Below are 5,181 nucleotides of genomic sequence, written 5' to 3'. Positions count from 1 at the left end.
CCGGGCGGTTACCGGGCGGAGAACAGCAGCGCCAGTTTTGTCGTCATGAAGCGGAGGCACGCGGAACTACGCTTTGTGCCCTGCCGGTCGGCACACCTACCGTAGTAACTGCAACCACACCTGCCGGTCGCCAAGCCTCCCGCTTGCTTGTACCACTGCGCGCCAAAATTGAAAAGGGAGAAAAAAAAAAAAAAAGAAACAGCTGCGGCTGCGGCGATAAAAAAAAAAAAAAACGTTTGGGTTCGAGAGTACACGCAAGCAAAAAACAACAATAGGCAATTTATTACGTCACATCCGCCAGACTACAAACAGATCCTCCTCGCCTACCTTCTTTCTTTTCGCGCATGCGCAGCTTATCAAGATCGCGCGGTGGCGACCGGCAGGTGTAACCACGGCCGGTCTCGAGGGAGAGGGAGCGCGCGCTGAGAAACGCGCTCTCCCTCGAGACCGGCCGTGCTGTAACTCCTCCGTGAACTGCGCATGCGCGCACAGAACCAAAGTGGAAAGGAGGACGCGTTGATTCTCTCGACGGATGTGACGTCAACAACTTTTAGTATTTGCTTTTTTCTGGAAATAAGCCTCAAACCCAGATGTCAATTACCCCGTTTCGAACCACCGCACCCGAGCAAAAGCTGGCGCGCTTTTCGGGCAATGGGTGCTCGCGCCTTGCGAGCCCTAGGTCGCTTTTCATGCGTCGGCTTGTTGTAGTTTGCGGGGCATCATCCCGATAGATGCAAATTCGGTGAAAATCTGATTCAGTTTGTGGATTGTTGCCCTAAATTCAACAGCGTAGCCTTCGGTCCTGTCCCTGGCCTGTCTGCAGCCTCCGACTACGGTGAGTCGTACGCGAATGATGGTGTTTCGTACATGTCCGCGAGCTCTAGGTAAAACATTTGTCGGCGTTCTGCTACCGTCTTGCAGCTTTTTTAACGAGTTTTTACACGGCAGTGCAGCTATGCGGTAGTCACAATTACTGACGCGGCGTAATCACGCGACAGTCTCCGGGCGAAGGCATGTGGAGACTGCATAATGGCGTCGATCCCGTTTCTTCGCGCTTGAAACAACCGTTGCATACTTGCTGCTGTGCACCGATCAGTCGCCGGTTGCTGTTGTCTTCGGGGTGCACTGGGGTATTGGGACGTACGCGGCGACTTACAGATGATGTGAAACTATTTGTGAGTCGAGAGTCACGGAAGTTTGTAATTTGCTTTCTTTCTTTTTTTTTTTTTTAAGATTCTTCGTTTGTGGTCTAGTTTGTTTGGGCAGTAGCAGGCATTTTGTTGTGGTGCGCCAGCGTGAACGCGCTGGTTTATGATCAGGAGGTTTTATTGCCTTCCTCGCAGCTTCAGCAGATAGAGTGGCTGGGCCCATAGAAACGGTCGTGCTTCCGTCAAAAAACTGTCGTAAGGTATTTATCTATGCGGCCCATACGTGGTGCTGCAGTGCAAGAGGTCAGCTTCTTTACAGTGTCGACGAAGTGCTAAAGAAGGGGAGTTGCTGGCTAGCTGAGAGATAGTATAAATGTAAACTGGCCCAGTGCGAAATGAGCCCCGGAGTGAAACGAGCCTACTGCTCAGCATAAAATTGCTACAAGATACGGGCGTATACCCGCACGAATTTATTGTGCTTATATGCTCACACGTTCCACTGTCGAGTACTCACATCGGTGCATGCAGCAATGAGGGTGACTCTTCGGCTATCATAGGTTCTTGCCCATGAGAGTATCTGCCCTTTTACTACGAAAATAACTGCATTGGTAGAACTCGCTGAGCTTATTTATATAGATTTAACACTTCAGATGCATGTCGCTACCGCAGAGTTCCCTAATATATATATCTTTTGCTTGCTCCAACAGCGTCATCACTTTGAGAAAACTGGGAATGATAGCAGAAACAATGCCTCCATAAATAGTGGGCAGTGCTTGGCTTCAAGCTGCTGTCAAGGCCATTGACAGCTTATTTGAAAACAAAGCAATAGTTAACCTGAGGTGGTACGTTTTCTTGAGGGGAGTGAGGCACCGTTGCATGTACAGCCTTTGTCAAAAGTGTAGAGCCCGGGGGGGGTCCGCTTCTGAGCCGAATAGTGGCACTGATGTAGAATTAGTTGAGGCCTTTCCCACTGAAGGGGGTAGGACAAAAAATCTTCTTGCCATCAACAAAGTTGGAATACCGGAAATTCATTACAAGCCGCAGGAACTGGCCCAGAAGCAGAACCCCTGGGCTCTACACTTTTGACAAAGACTGTATCTCGTAATCCTGTCAAAGAGCTTGGCAGTTGCTGCTATAAGCACTCTTGATTACAATTCCATGCAAGCCGCAGCATATTCCGCACTTACTGCACAAGTGATTTAACTTAGTCTCTTTGTTGCTATTTCAGTGTTTTGCAAGTGTGCTAAATAGTATTTGTGTTTGTGCTAGCATTGACTGCCAGTCTCGTTACTGCCTTTTTCCTTCTGCGGCAGGCACTCTCACTTGCTTTACTCAAATCATTCTACTGTGAGTGAGTTTGCTGAATTTATGCAAACTAAATGTAATTGCTGTATTACTCTAATTTATTTACATTTACAGAGGCAAGGAATACTCGGGGCCGACATACGAGTTTCCTCCACCAGTTGGATTCCGCCGCTACCTCAGTAGTGCAGTGAGCTGTGACTGGTGTGACCAAATGGACACTCACTCCTTCTACTGGTTTAGAGCGTGCTCCTAGTTAAGTTTAAAATATCTTGCTTGCAATGTATTTAATCTTGTTGTGGAATATTGTCACCCTTGCATTTGCTGATATGTTATTATTTGGAAAGCATTCAGAGTGATTTTGGACGCATGATTTGCAGTGGCGGGAGGTCGAGAAGCACAAATGTGTGACTGCAATTTTTTGCCTCTCTAGTTTTCAGCCTTTAGAATTAAAGCAACAGATTGATATGTGAACAGGCCTGGCATGGATTAAAGAGTTTGTCATATACAACAACACTTGACCCTTGCGGGGGTAACACAGCTGTGGTTATCTGAGCAAAAGTTCTCTGTATGTGATGGTGTCCGAAACACGGCATTATCTTAAGTAACTTGGCATGGAATCGGCCACTTCTTGCATTCTCTTGACAGCATCTATTGTAATGTGTGCTAGGCGACATGCCTTCGGATCTGTCTGCAGCAGTTGCCTTGATGTATCAAGATGGGGTGGTTGTTGCGAGTTGGAAATCCCTATTCTCCAGACTACATCAATAAAATGCAGTGAAGCCAAATACCAGGAACCAATGTGTTATGTGGTTCATTGTGAAGGCTTGCCATTCTCGTAACTTTGCCAAATTGCTAGAAACATTATTTTTAAGCCCGGTCTTCTTTTGCTCATAGCACAACTCATTTCGTGCATTTGTCAACTTTTTGTGGTTTATGGTTGGCACATTTTGCAGAGGGTGACAAAATTTGAGCTGGTGTGCCACGAAGGTTAAATATCTGTTTATTGAACTCTTCTCGGGAAGCTACATGCAAATACTGCCTAATGTGGCTGTGAGGGCTTTGCACTTGATTGATGTACCGGTGCATTACTTGTGGCAGCTGGTCTACATTGTACAGGACTGCCACTTTAAGGAGCACCAGCACTGCTATGAAGCAGATTCACAGCATTGTTCCTGGTGGAGGCAAACCACTGTAGATGTCCTCATTCCAGTGCAGCTTCAGCCAGTGAATTTCACAATGCCCGTGTTGGACAAACAAGAGGCCTATGAACTTGAGCATTTCACTTAGTCATTTCTTCCAAACATCCGTCAAAACAAGCAACCTGTTGGTTTCCCCAAAATCCCTGTACAATCATATTTATTTTTACTTTTACAAATAGTTTGTATAAGCTGGAGAGCCTTCACTCAAGTATACACTAGGTTCCTGTCTACGTGAAAACTACACGCTTGTGTGCCAGTGTCAGCAGATCGTTGCTAACGATTGTGGAAACCCTCCTAAACAGAGATAAAACTGAGGACATGCAGCGATCATGTGTACATGCTCAAAAGCAAGTGGGTACGGAAACTATGTGCACCTTTGGCCACTAGTTGACATTACAGGTGGTTGTAGTACCTGAATCGCTAAAAGCTGAAATCAGAGCTTCTTCTGACAGACTCTTCTGGCTCCTTTGCTGCTGGTGCGATAAAAAAAATCTGTAGCTGAAGTTGCTGAATCACACAATTTCAGTGTTTTTTGTTGTGCGGCCTGACATGAACATTTCTTCATCTAAGCTGCCACCATTCTTCAGATACAGATCGCTTGTGTGTCACCACTTGGTGCGATGTTACTCTGTGTCACCAGGGGTAGAGACAGACAATTGGAGGAGGAGGATACGCTACAACAGGACATGTACTTGCAGACTAACAGGAAAAATAAGGAGGCCTTAGGAAAGTTAAAGAATACGGTAAACGCCGCCATGAGGCTCACTGAAAGAATCGCCAATCTAAAGAGAGGATTGCAGGAAAAGGAGTCAAGTCATTTGGTACAGGCATTCGTGATCAGTAGAACAGTTTATGCGACGCCTTGTATGAATATGGACGTGACGGAGGAAAACAAGGTGGACGCTATGATTAGGCTGGCGTATAAGGCGGCCCTTGGGTTACCTAACATTGCTTCTACCGAAAGTCTGTGGGATTCATCATCATCAGCCTGACTATACCCATTGCACTATCCCATATTTCTCCACTTAACCCGGTTCTGTGCTAGTTGCATCCGCTTCACCCCTGCGAACTTCTTAATCCGCCCATCTAACTTTCTGCCGCCCCCTGCTACGCTTTCCTTCCCTTGGAATCCAGTTTGTTACCCTCAGCGACCATCGGTTATCCTCTCTTCGCACTACATGTCCGGCCCATGTCCATTTCTTCTTAATTTCCACTAGAATGTCGGTAACTTGAGTTATTTCTCTGACCCACTGTGCACGCTTCCTCTCTCTTAATGTTACCTCTACCATTTTTCGTTCCATAGCCCTCTGGGTTGTCCTCAACTTAAGTAGAACTCTCTTGGTTAGCCTCCACGTTTCAGCCCCATAGGTGAGTACAGGTAAGATGCAACTGTTGTATACTTTCCTCTTGAGCGATAACGATAAGCTGCTAGTCATAATCTGCGAGTGCTTGCGAAATGCGCTCCATCCCAATCCTGTTCTTCTTGTTATTTCCTTTTCATGGTCCGGATCTGCGGGTACTGCCTGTCC

General features: G+C 46.6%; 1 long non-coding RNA gene across 1 annotated transcript; it reads left to right on the top strand.

Moving 5' to 3' along the window:
- The first annotated feature begins 616 nt into the window (after positions 1 to 616).
- LOC146180307 (uncharacterized) lies at positions 617 to 2,924 on the top strand. Its single transcript, XR_014700826.1, has 2 exons — positions 617 to 835; positions 2,568 to 2,924. It is a non-coding gene; the product is annotated as an uncharacterized LOC146180307 (long non-coding RNA).
- The last annotated feature ends 2,257 nt before the right edge of the window (positions 2,925 to 5,181 follow it).

Source organism: Amblyomma maculatum, chromosome 9 (genome assembly GCF_055883805.1).
Source record: "Amblyomma maculatum isolate TAMU_Amacu chromosome 9, ASM5588380v1, whole genome shotgun sequence".
In the NCBI taxonomy this organism is placed as follows: domain Eukaryota; kingdom Metazoa; phylum Arthropoda; class Arachnida; order Ixodida; family Ixodidae; genus Amblyomma; species Amblyomma maculatum.
Note: the sequence above shows the minus strand (reverse complement) of the source record. Positions and strands in the feature narration are given on the sequence as shown.